Source organism: Neovison vison, chromosome 10 (assembly GCF_020171115.1).
Source record: "Neovison vison isolate M4711 chromosome 10, ASM_NN_V1, whole genome shotgun sequence".
NCBI lineage: Eukaryota > Metazoa > Chordata > Mammalia > Carnivora > Mustelidae > Neogale > Neogale vison.
Genome location: NC_058100.1, coordinates 7,730,576 through 7,744,735, shown reverse-complemented (window position 1 = coordinate 7,744,735; position 14,160 = coordinate 7,730,576). Strand labels below are relative to the sequence as shown.

General features: G+C 39.7%; 1 long non-coding RNA gene across 1 annotated transcript; it reads right to left on the bottom strand.

The window, feature by feature from the left end:
- Positions 1-567: 567 nt before the first annotated feature.
- On the bottom strand, positions 568-13,859 carry LOC122918088. Its single transcript, XR_006386550.1, has 3 exons — positions 13,747-13,859; positions 10,769-10,928; positions 568-1,208 (listed from the first exon to the last, which is right to left on the bottom strand). It is a non-coding gene; the product is annotated as an uncharacterized LOC122918088 (long non-coding RNA).
- Between the last annotated feature and the right edge of the window lie 301 nt (positions 13,860-14,160).

Sequence of the window (14,160 nt, the reverse complement as noted above, 5' to 3'; positions counted from 1 at the left end):
TTAAGATGATTTAAAGGATATTCTATGGTTTGTCTTTTGATTACTTGTCCAGTTTTATATTTTGCCATTTCCCCCTCACACTCTATGATCTGGCTGTATTAGATGCTCTCTTCCTTTTGGAAGCTTATTCATAGTGGTCTCTATGCCTACAACACTTGTCTCCTCCCTTCTCATACTCCTCTCTTAATTTACTCCTGTTTCTCCTCTTTATGGCCCTTCTCCATTTTTCAGCTTACATGGCAGATACTTCCATATGAAAACTTTCGAAGGCCCTCTAGGTATGGATTACATGTTCCTCCTTTGTGCTTTGCTCTTACTATAACATTTATTACACTATTTATTTACCTCTAATGCTCACTAATCCATTAGTTTTGTAAATACAAGGACTATATAAATTTTGCTAACTATTTTATCACCAGCAAAATGCCTAGAACTTAGTAGATGTTCATTAAATAATTTTGGAGTCACCATGAAATGGACCCCTTATTATTATATTACATATAACATGGAGGCAGACCCAGTGATAGATCTACATTAGTTTCCCCACAGTGAACACCAAGTAAGAAATACCCACAGAGAATATTTATTCATTTTTCATTCTGGTGTCCATACAGAAAACCAATAGAAAAACAGAACACTGAAGTTTTAATCAGTGCTGCCTAAAAGCACAAACACAGGAAAGTTATCAAATTAATCTAAGTGTTTATCACTTTGAAAGAACATTGCTAGAATACCAAATAGGAAGGTATCATCATTTGTATGAAGGGTATCAGATGAATGAGTCGAACTAACAGAACAGTGTTGGTGAGATACTGACCATGAGAATTCAGCTGGGATGTGCTAAATCCAGAAGCTGACAGATGACATCTACTGCATCTATTAATCCCACACATTGACTGAGCCCCCATTTTGGCCATTCTAAAAGTTCCTGGAATTTAGATGTCCACATAAAAGCCACTATATTTTCTTATAAAAGAAGATGGAGATGGAAGGCAGCAGCTTCTACGTTTTGAGATTAAATTCCTTCAGGAATAGGGGACAGAAATTAAAACTGTTTGGATATCTTCTCCTTTGGTTTCCAACTTCTCCATCACCCAGAAGAAGAGGCTTGACAATCAGGGCCAAGCCAGAGTGCGCCATCAGAACTGAGCAGGCTACCTTTGTTCATTCTTCCGTGGGAGGACGTTTTAGGCATGTAGCCACACCCTCTAAGACACAAGAGAGAATTAAAAGTGGATTTAGAGAGCACCCAGCGATGATAAACTGCAGTTCTCACAGGAATAAATCCACCTCCCAGATTCCCTTTAGCTGCCGAGGGAGGGGCTGAGGGAAGCAGCAAATTCACCTTGCACTGGCATGCGTGCAAGCAGCATGGCACCCTCTTGTTCCAGCTTTGCTACAAATGATCCCGTCGAGTAAGAATAAAGGCCCTGCTTATATATCTCAGGTTCTGACATTAAACAAGACTGAGGAATTAGAATCACACCACAAAGAATTCTCTGGGAATTGGATTCTGACCTACTGAAAGACAAGCTTTTTTAGCAGTATGGGTGGAAGAGACAGAAGAGTCCTTTAATCCAAGGAGCATCTGATACTTGAATCTCCTCCACAGCACCTGGGCTGCGGGGAAGTCTACCACGCGCTCTCTGATGATGCAGAATCCTTAACAACCAAGGGTAGGAGGGGTCACTGGAGAGATTGCCAAGATCCTACTTCCCCTTGATCATCCTGGTTGGCAGCTCTGTGTCAGCAAGACTTGTCTTGCTTCTTCGCAGGATGCAGAACAACATGTAAGAAAGGCCACCCTGAGATTCTATCCATCCCAGAATTCTCCCCAAGAATCTTAAAGCTATCTGATGGCAAAACACCATGTTTGTCCTTCATGGCCTCTTCTTGGGGGCTGGGGAATGACGAAGAGTCATCATGTGCTTCCCCGTTCTGGACCGCTCACTCACACGCTTCATCTTGTCTTTTTCCTTAACTAAACTCACATTTCTTGAATTCCAACTCTGGCCTAGAATTAGGTTAAATGCCTTTTTTCTCTTTTGGAACATATTTGCTGGGATTCTGCACTGGAGCACTTCTTACTTGTCCCACTTAGTCTCTTAACGATTTCTTGCAGTGGCCCTTCTTGTGGTCTTTCATTTGAGAGAAAGAACAACATTAAAATTAAGATTATGAGCTCCTCCCCTTATTAATTAGAGTATGATCCATCATTACTTGTTGGTTGATTGTGAATTTATTGCTATTTTTACCTTTCTTTTCACTTGTCCTTATTTTAATCCATTATTCTTTAACATTTTTCATTGAAGTATTCCAACAAGATAGAACCTCCCCAATCTGGGGTCTTTTGCAGTAAGGGACATACATCTTAACTTTATAATTAATCTGAACTTTGCATCCTATGTCATTAAATATGTATTGATTTTAATAAAACATATTTTATATAAATATTAATTAAAGTCAATGTTTATCTGTGACTTTACATTTCTTCTCACAACTGAACAGAAAGCTAAGGAACAAATATTTTCTATATTGAAAAGAAAAAAAGAAAAAGGTTCCAATTCTACCCCAGCAATCCCTGCTGGTCTTTAATAGCATATCCCTGGCCTTCTCTGGTACAGCTTCCAAACCTGGATGCTCTGGGTTTTCCTATAATTACCAGGTCCAGGAGACTATATTCCTCCCCAAAAGCCCACCTAATGCTCTGCTATTTTTTTTTCCAGACACCCATCAAATGAATATTTATTCACAGCTTACTCTGTCCCAGGATCTACACAGATACTCCCCAACCCTCCTCTTCTCTCTGTAGTTCACCCCTCATCCTATAACCTTGTCCTCTCATGAATGTGGAATACAATAAAGGCCTTTAAAGAATAACTGACCTTGTATAAGTGTCCCCAGTGGCTTAATGTTAAAACTTCTTGTCTTTTTCTTTGTTAGTGAACTTGGACCAAAGAGTCCTAGTTTTTACAAATGCATGTTTCTGAGCTTCCTATGTACCTGGCTCTTCAGCCTCTTAGCTATTTTCTCCATACGAGATAGGTTATGAAGACTAGAGATAGTTTTTTAATTTACTCTCTGGCTAATTAACTTGTGTCAGCCACTTAACTTCCTGAGATTCCCTTTCCTCCCAGAAAAATGGGAAGAGTAATACCATGTAAGGTCACTGTTAAAATGAAGCTTAAACAGTTCTGGAAATAGAAAACCACCACATGGACATGGCTCATCGTTCATCATCAGTAAGCAAATGTATTTCAGAACCCAACTAGAACCAAGTCCCAGCTGTTTCTTAATGTGAGAATATCATCATGCACTGTAGACACACATGATAGAGGCACCAGCAAAGAAGGCATACCAACAAGCTCAAATGAGGGACAGTTTTGGAAAAAATTGTGTACTTTAAAAACATGGTAGTCATCGTGAAAAGAAAAAGTAGAATTTTGATGGAGTTCTTCACTTCTGTCTTATATTGAATTAGGGATCTGTAGGTTGGGAGCAGCCCAACCTCTTTTACCTTTACAGCTGCTAATGGACTTAGGCCTGCTTAGTAGGCGACTCGAAATTTGCCTTGTAGTGAAGTGCTAAAGGTAATGCCATCCACAGAGCACAGCTCTGCCTGCTCAGGTTTTCTTTCAAAAAGAGCAAAATCAAAAGCTTCTGCACAGCAAAGGAAACAGTCAAAAAAACAAAGAGGCAACACACGGAATGGGAGAAGATATTTGCAAATGACAGTACAGACAAAAGGTTGATATCCAGGATCTATAATGAACTCCTCAAACTCAACACACACGAAACAGGCAAACATATCAAAAAATGGGCAGAAGATATGAACAGACACTTCTCCAATCAAGACATACAAATGGCTACCAGTCACATAAAAAAATGTTCATCATCACTAGCCCTCAGGAAGATTCAAATTAAAACCACATTGAGATATCACCTTATTCCAGTTAGAATGGCCAAAATTAACAAAACAGGAAACAACATGTGTTGGAGAGGATGTGGAGAAAGGGGAACCCTCTTACACTGTTGGTGGGAATGCAAGTTGGTGCAGCCTCTTTGGAGAACAGTGTGGAGATTCCTCAAGAAATTAAAAATAGAGCTTCCCTATGACCCTGCAATTGCACTCCTCGGTATTTACCCCAAAGATACAGATGTAGTGAAAAGAAGGGCCATCTGTACCCCAATGTTTATAGCAGCAATGGCCACGGTCGCCAAACTATGGAAAGAACCAAGATGCCCTTCAACAGACGAATGGGTAAGGAAGATGTGGTCCATATACACTATGGAGTATTATGCCTCCATCAGAAAGTATGAGTACCCAACTTTTGTAGCAACATGGACGGGACTGGAAGAGATTATGCTGAGTGAAATAAGTCAAGCAGAGAGAGTCAACTATCATATGGTTTCACTTATTTGTGGAGCATAACAAATATCATGGAGGACAAGGGGTGTTAGAGAGGAGAAGGGAGTTGGGGTAAATTGGAAGGGGAGGTGAATCATGAGAGACTATGGACTCTGAAAAACAATCTGAGGGGCCTGAAGGGGCGGGGGTGTGGGAGGTTGGGGTACCAGGTGGTGGGTATTATAGAGGGCACGGATTGCATGGAGCACTGGGTGTGGTGAAAAAATAATGAATACTGTTTTTCTGAAAATAAATAAATTAATTTAATTTAAAAAAAAAAAGAGTAACCAAGCAACAGTGAAAAGACTCCATTCTCTGACTTGTAGCTGAAAAAGCCAATGTCTGTTGAGCACTTACTGTATGTTATGCTGTTAACGTGGATCGTTTCACTTGGACCTTGCCAGTATCCCAGCCTTAGCACATGAAGAAACTGAGGCTCATGGCTGCAAAGCCTTGTGCTATGGGCTATCCAGCTCCCCAGGTGGAGAACTGGGATTTGAAGCTTAGCCTGTCTGAATGTGGAGCCCAAATTCTTTGACCCTAGACCATCTCACTGCTTTCCAAATTGGCAATTTCCAAGGCAGTCTGTATTAATGCATTCTAGGACAAATTATTATTATTTATTGAACGATAACTGAAATACAATATCCTGTTACTTTTAGGTGTACATCACAGTGATTGATACTTTTATACATCATAGAATGCTCCCCATGATAAGTCTAGTAACCCTGTGTTACCATACAAAGTTATTATAATATTATTGACTATATTTCCTATGCTATAGGTTCCATCCCCATGACTTAGTTTATACCTGGAAGTCTGTACTTCCTAATTTCCTTCATCTGTTTTGTCTGCCCTGTATTCCAGACCCCTCTGGTAAACCAACAATTTCTTATATCTAAGACTCTGTATCTGTTTTGTTTTGTATGTTCATTTGTTTTGCTTTTTTAGATTCTACATTCAAGTAATACTATACACTATCTTTCTCTGACTTATTTCACTTAGTATAATACCCTCTAGATCTATCCATGTTGTCACAAATGCAAGATTTCATTTTTTATGCCTGAATAATATTCCATATATATACATGTATGTATATACATATATATATATATGTATATCTATCTATATATCTTTTTCATTCAATTATCTGTCAGTGAACACTTAGGTTGCTTTCATAAGGGTACAGATAGCTCTTCAAATTGGTGTTTTTGATTTGTTGGGATAGATATCCAGAACTGCTAGATCATATGGTAGTTCTATCTTTAATTTTTTTTGTGGAATGTCCATACTGTTTTTCATTGTGGCTGTACCAATTTACATTCCCACCAACAGTGCAGGAAGATTTCCTTTTCTCCACAACTTTGCCAACATGTGTTATTTTTTTTCTTGGTAATAGCCATCCTGACAGGTGTGAGGTGACATCTCATTGTGGATTTGATTTGCATTTCCATGATGCTGAATGATGTTGAGTATCTTTACATGTATCTGTTGGCCATCTGTATGTCTTTTCTGGAGAAAGGTCTATTCAAGTCTGCTGTCCATTTTTTTTTAACAGGTTGTTTATTTTTCTGATATTAAGTGTGTAAGGTTTTTACATATTTTCAATATTAACTTTTTATCAGATGTATGGTTTGCAAATGTCTTCTCCCATTCAGTAGGTTGTATTTCTGCTCGGTTGATGGTTTCCTTCGCTGTGCAAAGCCTTTTAAATTTGATATAATCCCATTTGTTTATATTAGCTTTTGTTATCCTTGCCTGAAGAAACTGGTCCAAAATATATTGCAAAGACCATGCCAGAGAGCTTACTGCCTATGGTCTCTTCTAGAAGTTTTATGGTTTCAGGTCTTACATTCGTGCCGTTAATCCATTTTGAGTTTATTTTGGTATATGGTGTAAAAGAGTGCTCCAGTTTCACTCTTTTGCATGTGGCTGTCCTGTTTTCCCAACATCAGTTATCAAAAGGGCTGCCTTAGGGCAAATTATTTTTCTAGACTGTTTCTTTCAGTATAAACTTTATATGGATGAGGAGAAAAAGTGTTGAAGAAAGGAAAGCCAGAGGCTGAAATGGGCAGGACAAAAGATTGCACAATCTTAGAAAGAATTTGCAGACTGACACAACAGAACGACCCCAGCTAGAGAGGGATACCGGGAGCACTGACAAAGTAATCGGTGGGGGTCGCTCTGTTCTTTGGAGTGAGAAGCTTTATAAATAACCGAGGCTACTTCTCTCTTGAAAAGAGAATTAAGTAAATGTTGATTGTTTGCTTAACTAGCACGACTTGACCTTTATTGCTAGTGGTGTTTTTTTTTTTTTCTTCCTGTAAAAGGCAAGACCCTTGAGATCATAGAGCATCTTCAACATGTGGAGCTGCCCAGAATTTGCATTGGAGGTCCCCAGAAAACCATCTTTGTCCCAGACGGCCTAGCCCAGGCAAGCATGCGAAGTGCTTGGGATAAGCAAAGGGCTGGGTGCCATGGCATTTGTTTTCCATTGAATAGGATTAGGGATTCTGACATGAATGATTAATCACCACATTGCAGACGGCTGACGAACACAGGAAAGAGTCCACTCGGAACGGATGGTGCACGCAACCTATTCCAAACGGCTGCCGGGGGTCCTGTCTCTCCCACCCTTCCTACTCTTTCCTTAGGGTCCCGACTCCTAGAATCTCTTTTTCTCATTCCTTTTCTCCTTTTCTTCTTAAACTTGATCCTCTCCCTCTTTTTCTTTCTTTCACAACCACTTTCTCCCCCCACTCTCCCTCCCAAACCCATCTTTGGGGAGGTTGATTCTCTCTTGCTCACTGCCTTTCCACCACCAATCCCTTTGCGTCTTACTTGTGAGCCAAGCCAGTACCTCAGTCTGAAGACTCGTGAGGGGGTAGGGGGCGGGGGGCGGGATGAGAAGCCCTCCAAGGGCTCCTAATGGAGGATACTGGAGGCTAGATTCAAAACATCAGGCTGAATCCCAGCTTTTCCCATCACACTCCTGTATACCAGAGCAACAAAGAGGAAAATGTCCTTCTCTCAGTTCGATGAAGTATACAAACAGAATGGCAGAGACACACACACACCATGTTATGCAAAGAACACAAAAGTAGGAACAGGATTTGTGTTTCCAGGTGTCTCATTTTTCCAGGCTTTATAAAGTTAACTCCCTTTTTATGGAAGTAGGTGTGGAGGGAGGCTATTTCTTCCATGTCTGTTATAGCTTGTGAACCTGATGTTTGACTTTAGAATAATCTTTCCTTTTTAACCATTTGGCTTTTGGAATGCTGTGTTTGCTGAAACTCCCCCCTTGGAAGGTAACATTGTTGTAAGTGCTTGAGTATTGAAAGCAGAGAAGGAACTCTGGAGTCTGATTCTGCTGTTTCATTCCTGGCTTTCCCCTTCCTGGTTGTGGTACTCTCAGTCTTGCATCATCATCCATCAGAATTATCAGGAAAACCTGTAAAAATGCAGATGACTGCTTCTCAGTCCCAGTTTCTAAGTCTAGAATTGGGTCCAAATATGTGCATTTTTAGTAAGTTTCCAGGCGATGCCAGTGCTGCCAGTCTGGTAATCCCACTTGCAGAACGCCAGTGACCGCCTTGTTCTCTGTGCTGGGGGTTCTTTTCACAATTACAAGTACGTGTTGGGTCTGTGGCTTAGCATTTACAACTTAGAAAATCTAGGGCTACTTTTAGAGAAAATAACCATTACTAACAAAGTCGAACGAATCCAATGTGAGTATGGTACGGCCAACGTCATCTAAGACAAAGATAGAGACTGTCATCTCTCTATCTTCCAGACACAGACACTCATTCTTGTTTCTTGTCCCATACCTGATGACAGCATCCTAGGCAACCTCCTCTCAGGATCTTCAGTCATATCCGAGGGGGTGGTCCACGTGGAAATGTGGCCCTTGTGTCCTGATGGTGTCACCTGTCTGACTCAAAGTGCTGTCTCTATACTGCTGACACTTGAACAGCAGGGACTTGGACTGTACTCATCCACTCACACACAGACTTTTTTTGGGGGTAAATACAGTATACTCTTGTAAATGTACTTTCTTTTCCATATGATTTTTTTTCCCAATTTATTTATTTTCAGAAAAACAGTATTATTTTTTCACCACACCCTCCATATGATTTCTTAAGAACATTTTCTTTTCTGTCGTTTCTCTTATTATGAGAATAGTTTATAATACATAGGACATACAAAATATGTGTTCATTGGCTGTTTATGTTGTTGATAAAGCTTCTAGTCAATCGTAGCCTATTCACGGTTAAGGTTTTGGAGACTCAGAAGTGATACACAGATCTTGTATTGCATGGGGAGTTGTTGCCCCAACCCCCATGTTGTTTAAGATTACGTGTGTGTGTGTGTGTGTGTATGTATGTATATATGATCATATATATATGGATTATATATAAAACATACAAATATAGTTATACATTATTATATATAATAAAATAAATATATATTACATTACATGAATATGAATATATCATATATAAATATATAAATGTAATAATAACACTAATTATATATAACATATAATTACACTGTATTATATTGATATATACTTTACATATACACATAGTATTTCAAGTGGTATGTTTGAACTTATCACCTGCCTAAGATTTTAAAGTGATACATACATTTTATATATATTTTAAAGTGATATAAATATATATTTTAAAAATGATAAAATATATTTATATATGTGTGTATATGTGTGTGAGTATATATACATATACATACATATACATATATATACATACATATATATACATATATACATATATATATATATATATATATTTTTTTTTTTTTTTAAGTTTAACTAGCCAGGCCAAACGAATTAGCAAGCTAGCAGAAACCCCCACCTGCCCACACTTGCCCACACTGCAGTGTGACCACCTGCCACCAGGCGTCCTCTTAGCAGGCTGGGATCAATTAGTGATTGGAATTGAAACTATATGTTGTTAATTACATAACTTTGGGCTATTCAAACTTGGTTTCACTAAAATTACACCATGGCACTGGGGACATTACATAGAGTTGCTGACGAAAAGAGAAAGGAATGAACAAGCAATGCATAAACACTTGACTCAGTGATAATGCGTAAGGTAGGTCCCCCCTACTTCCTCCTATTATTCATTTCTTTTTTCATCCAGATGGGGTTTTCTGTGCATTTGGCGACAAGTGTAAAAGTTTTGAACGATCTGGGGCGCCTGGGTGGCTCAGTGGGTTAAGCCGCTGCCTTCGGCTTGGGTCATGATCTCAAGGTCCTGGGATCGAGCCCCGCATCGGGCTCTCTGCTCAGCAGGGAGCCTGCTTCCCTCTCTCTCTCCCTGCCTGCCTCTCTGCCTACTTGTGATTTCTCTCTGTCAAATAAATAAATAAAATCTTTAAAAAAAAAAAAAAGTTTTGAACGATCTGATTTGCAAAAAAGTGAAACAACTTCACGTGTCACCCTCTCTGGGGTACTGGGTTTATAAATGGCGTTAGCTCCTTGAACAGAAGGGCTCCAGATCCAAGGCTGGCTTTTCAGAGACTAGTCCAACAGGGAAAAGGCTGTTGAAGGTATTGGCTTCTTACAGACTCACATCAAACAACCCTGTCTATACTGCTGACCCAACCTACTATAAAGCTAATCCTGTGGGAGGAATTGTCTCAGCGTATTTGAGAATCTACCTCAAGTGGAAGTCTGGGAGAGAGAACGAAGGCCATTTGTGTTTGGTGAGGAAATGTGATCTTAAAGCCCGTGGATAGGTGATTGCTGGAATACACTCAGTCCCATAAAGCTGAGCTGTCACATTTAGCTAATGGATGGAAGCATGAAAAACTTTGGAAATATCAAAGCTTAACATTTTTCCAGTAACATTAATTCACTTACACTGTACATAATTTTTTCAGATTACTCATTAAACTGTTAAATCTCTTTATATAGAATATGAGAAATATGCTTGCTTGTACGTGACTGAGAGTCTGTCAGGCTTTGTATCTCCTAACTTTTTTTTTAAGTATAAATCTGTACCTGAGTGCTTTATTAACATAGCTTTTTGCATATAATTTCCCTGGTGGTTTTTTGTTTTAAGAGAAAGTATGACTGGAACAAAGGAACTGCCACCATTTAATAATGTTTGCATTCAAATATTCTACATGGATTTTAAGTTTAGCACAACGATGGGGTGCCTTGCGAGGGGAAAGTCAACTTCACCACTGCTCCTGCTATGCATTTGCAGGCTTCTTTTTAACCAGGCAACCCTGAACTGTTGGAGAATAAAGCTTCTAGCAAGAGACAGCTTCCCTCTTGCCCTTCTCACCCACCACCAAGATCTCCCTTCTTATACACTGTTAGTATTTTACCTGGAAGCTTCCCTAGGTGAAGTCCTTAGACCTTGGGGTCCTCAGAGGAGATCTGAGACTGCACAGCCACACTTTCTTCTGCAGAGCCTCGTCCTGTCACAACTCTTAGCACAGATGTCCTGTTCTCTGCCCCATGGCTGTAGTGGATCACTGGGTTAACCTGAGAGTGGGTGGGAACGGGGCTATAGAATATTGCTGGAATGTGACTGTTTGGCTAAGACTCTCTTAAACGTTAATGTCCTTATGTCTACAATGGGAACATAGCCTTGAAGTCGTAGGATTGTGTTGAACAAGTGAAATTGACTTACAATGACATGAAAGTGCCTATGACATCGTTTTGCTTTGTTTCCCATGCGATCACTCCTCTGTCCCCACACGTCAGGAGGTTCCAGAGAATCTCAGTATGAGCACGGTTCTAAAAGATGACTTTTGTTCATGATGTGTGGGGCACAGGTGACTCTTGTTACACAGGACTGTCTGGGTCCTCCCAACACCATTCCAACCATATTGGGATCCAGCAAATTTTAACAATTCTGGTAAAAAGTTAAAATTCAACCCAGCAACACAAATTTACTTGCACAGAGTGATGGAGGGTTCGGTGCAATTGAGTAGAATCTCTCTTGGGAAGGAGAGGCTTGAAAACCTCTCATCTGCAGTCATGAGAGCAAAGGAATCTGAGACCCTGAACACATACAGTCAAAACCTGACCGCAGACTGAGGATCCCTGGAGCTTGGGAAGGGCACCTTATGCCCCACTGAGGGCAGGTTTGTGCTCAGGTGGCCTGACAACTGAGGACTCCAAGAGAAATGCTGTCAGAAAACCTGCTTGTCCTCTGCCAGGCCAAATGTGGGCATGCGGTTTAGGGAAGATGGGACAATGGCTTAAATAAAATTTAGGAGGCTGTGGGATATGACCTTACAGGGACAGTGCTAATTATGTTAATTACCTGGGAGGCCCAGCTTCCCACATTAGCAGCTCAGGATTCTCTCTGTGCTCCCTCCCACACAAACAAATCAGAGTGGGGTGGGGGTGGGGTGAAGGAGATGAGTTAAATTAAATTATGAAAAAATAATTAATTCTAATTTTCAAAGTAAACATTAATTTAAGCTTCTCAAATCCTCCTCCCTGACCACAGACAAAGAGACAAAAAGATTTTTTTTTTTTTTTTTTCCAGAGACAACATTCATTTGCAGTATATGCTCTGGAGAACCAACTGAAGATTTCCCCTCTTCCAGCAGGTTGAGCAACAAATTGGAAGCACAGAGAATCAAAGACTCTCCCTCTCATCTTATTTTTTCTTGATGTGAAGACATTGTGGGAAGTATTTTTTTATTTAATTTCAGAATCTGTAGCGGGTAGCACAGTGTCAAGCACAGAGTATTTGCTTGATAATATTTGTTTTTATAAATAAGGTGACTCCTGAGTCACTTAATGATCTCAGCTCTCTACCTCATTTTACTTACATATATATAATTATGGGCGTTTGTGGAAAGGGGGTTGTTGTGTCTAATGGACAAATTAAGGCATCTTAATGTTTGTCAGGAAAATGACGTTTACATGGTCATATACACATTACTCATCATAGCCCTTTAAAAATTGAAAGTGAGCCATTCTGTTTTTATTCCAACAGATTTGAAAAGTAAGCTTGTCTTACTCCTTTTCTTTTTTTTTTTTCGTTTGTTTTTCAGCACAACATTTGTTGATTGACACTTGGTATTATGAAAGATTATAGTATATGTGCCGAAATACACACTCATTCTACATAAAAAAGGTACGGATGTTTTAAACAGATGAATATTTCTGTAAGATCTGACAAAAGACAACAATATCCAGGAATAACCATCCTCATCCCTGTCTAAGGCCCAATTCCAGGAAGTAATGACCTTCAACATTTTAGCAATTTCTTTTGGAACGGATTTCCCTGCTGTTTAATAATCTGCTTCCTCTGGTATTTCTTAATTCTGCATTTGTAGACATTGTCTTTTGACTTTCTGTGCAGTGAAGACAGAGTCTCTTCTCTTGTGCCGGCACATTCATACACACACCCACCACTCTCCATCTTTCTCACTGTGATCAACTTCACACATTTTCGTGTAAACTATAGGCAATGTTTAAGTTATGAAAACTGTAAAATTACTGCTTGGCCACTGATTGCATTGTGATTACCCTTCCACTCTGTATAATATTTTGTTTGTTAAGAATCATTGCCATGGTTTACATGTGTGACCTTGTGATGAATTTAGAGTAAAATTTCTGGCAAATGGCTAAAGCTACCTGCAAAATGGCCAAACACAGAAGTAACCTCTTAGTCTGGTTTGTTTTGTCTTGCCTGTGTGTTCAACCGCATACTAGCTCGTATCAAAGGATCATCCTCGCAGTCTACCATATTGGCATTGTTCTGAGAGGGTTGCTCTTGCCCCATCTTAGACTCCCCTTTTCCTGGCATTTATACACATCTATAATTTCACCATCATATTTTAAAGTAATGGGTCTTTACAAATTTAGTTTTGAAATCTTGATGGGATAATATCCTAAACATGCAACTAGAAGAGAAAATTTATAATTTATCATAACTTCTGTGACAGAAACTATTTAAATAAATACATAATGTATTATTAGCCCCAGGGGTACAGATCTGTGAATCACCAGGTTTACACACTTCACAGCACTCACCATAGCACATACCCTCCCCAATGTCCATAACCCCACCACCCTCTCCCTACCCCCCTGCCCCCAGAAACCCTCAGTTTGTTTTGTGAGATTAAGAATAACAAAAACTTTTAACAAAAAAAGTACTGCTTATAAGGCAGTAATAGCTAAATTTCTACATGAGATGACTAGTTGGTTTTGTTCCTCATGGTTTTGTCATGTGATTCATGGGGGCTAATATGAAGCAATACTGGGGAGATTCATAAAATAACCAAAATGTGTGGGACCACCATACAGCAGGGCCAGGCTTCACTCAGGGAATACTCACTTGTAGTTGTACATACACCTCTCTCCTAGTGCCTTGACACTGAGCATTGCTGGCAGGAGGAAAGCAAATGAAGACACAAAAATCCAGCACCTTCCTCAGAACAAGGGACTCTTCAGAACCTAGAAGTCAAGACCACTCAGAGTTCAAATTCTGGTTATTTATTAAATGGGACTGCCCTCCTGACCTCACACAGGGAGTGCTCTGATAGAAAACAATGAGCGGTGCACTAGCTTCTCACCCTTAACAGCTGGCCTGAGATTGATATCTGCCATTTCCTCCTTCACTAGGGTATCAGGTAATGAGAACTGGTAAAGGATTTGGTGACATTGGAGTGAAAGCCTTTTATAATACTAACAACTGTCAGAGTGTTTAAAAAATTGACCATGGGACATTGTTCCCAGCAAGAACTTTTTG